Consider the following 1,935-nt stretch of genomic DNA (forward strand, 5'->3'; position numbering starts at 1 on the left):
GGGCTGAGGATTGTAAGTTCAAATTAGTGTTTTCATCAGGAAAAGATGCGTTCTCCATTCCTAGAGTTGATAGAGAAGAATACGGAGAAATGTCTTAGGTTTTGGGAGGGAAATATTCTCAAGTTTAGAGTTGATAGAGTTCATGTGGCTTATGTTTCTGGAGGGAACGCTTGTAAGTTGGCATTTCAAATCATTAGTCATACGGTTAGTTGGATTCCTGACAAGAGAACGAAGGATAAGAATGATAAAGACGGCGACTACCTACCAAAGAATGTCCTTTTGGCCTTTTGTTGCGAAGAAAAGTATCACATAAAATACACAATTGAACATTTTCATTTTCTCTCTCTAAGCCGACGTGGCACTTCTTATAGGGCCCAAAAGTGAGTCCAACTTTCTCCTAATGCCTAGTGAGGGGATGGTGTTCCTTAAGTTTCATATGATCTTGGCATGGTTTGGTGAGTTTCCTTTCGTTTGTGTGTATGTGGGTTGGGTGGTGTAGTTGAGAGCAGTGAGATTTGGGGTTGTGGTTTAGTTAGCCTTCCAGAGTGTTGTATGCATAGAATGGTCTCAGCCTCTCATGCTAAAGAGATTGCCTCCGTGCACCTATCATGTCATCTGTGTCTTTGATTGACATTATGTTGATCTAGGTACTGTTTCATGCACTTTATAGGTCGTGTGATTTGCTCCCGCAAAATGGGCACCATTCTAGTGGACACAAGGACTTGAGTAGGTAGTCCTACTAAAACTTGTGTGATGGTTGATTGCTTTAGTTTCGACTAAAGAACGAATTTTTTTGAAGTGGATCCGGAAGAGGTTATTCGGAGATCAAGTGGATAGCCACGAAGCATGTGTCTTATCGAGGGTCTGCAACTAGGTAGATTTAGTTAAGATTTGTAGTATTAGTAGTACATTAGAGTAGTTGTTGGTGTTTGAGCTTTTTGTGAGGTGATAAATGCATTTGCTAGTCCATGGTCTCACATATGCAATAATGCATAACTTGAAATAACATCACTAACACGTACCATAGTTTCGATTGGTTCGATTGGTGAAGACATAGCATGTTCCGCAAGAGTTCCCATGTTACTTATACCGACTTCATGATCATTAGCGCCTTGGGTTCGAGCATGCTTTGGAGCCACATTTTTTGTACTACACTTAGGTTATACACTTAGAACTTTAAATTGGTCAATTTTCCTAGCAATTTCCTTGAAAACTAAAGTCATTTTTACATATAAATAACCTTGTTATTTTTCTTGAATATTACTTTACTAAAATTGACCAAAGAGAGTCTGTAATTTGAACCCTCGCCAATTCCCTAATTTATATATATCAAAATTTTTCCTAATCGTAATTAATCAAGAACTAAGTGTGTAAACTACAAAATTGGAAGTTTCAAAATGCATTACTTTTATGCATGACATTTGTAATCCAATTCTAACTTCAACTAAATCAATTTTTGATAGTACAGCTAGTAAGCACAACCAAGTGGCCAATGCACTTTCACGAATGCCAAGGGTGAATGGATCAATTGGTCAAGTCCTGGGACCAAAAGGGGAAAGTCCATAACAAAGCATGGGTAATTGCTAACTAGTTATATCAGTCATAGGTACAGGTCAAGGAAGGTTAAATGTATTCCGAGCAACCTTGATCAAAGGTACAAGACAAAGGAGATGACTGAGAGCATTTATAGGAGTCTAAAAATAGAAAGTGATTGTGCTAAGATCAAGTCATTAAAATAACTCAGTAGACTCTAAATATGAAGTTTGAGAAGCTTTGTCTACCAAATATGAAGTTTGAGAAGCTTTAGGGTGAAATTGTGTTTATGATTTTTATTAATTGAAAGGGAAAAGCTAAAGACAAAGATTAGATCAACCCTTCCTCATTTAGTAGTTTGACTCTAGTCGTTGTTTACTAAGCTTAGCTAGGTCACATATC

The sequence above is a fragment of the Adiantum capillus-veneris genome, chromosome 15 (genome assembly GCF_014529385.1).
Source record: "Adiantum capillus-veneris isolate H3 chromosome 15, ASM1452938v2, whole genome shotgun sequence".
NCBI lineage: Eukaryota > Viridiplantae > Streptophyta > Polypodiopsida > Polypodiales > Pteridaceae > Adiantum > Adiantum capillus-veneris.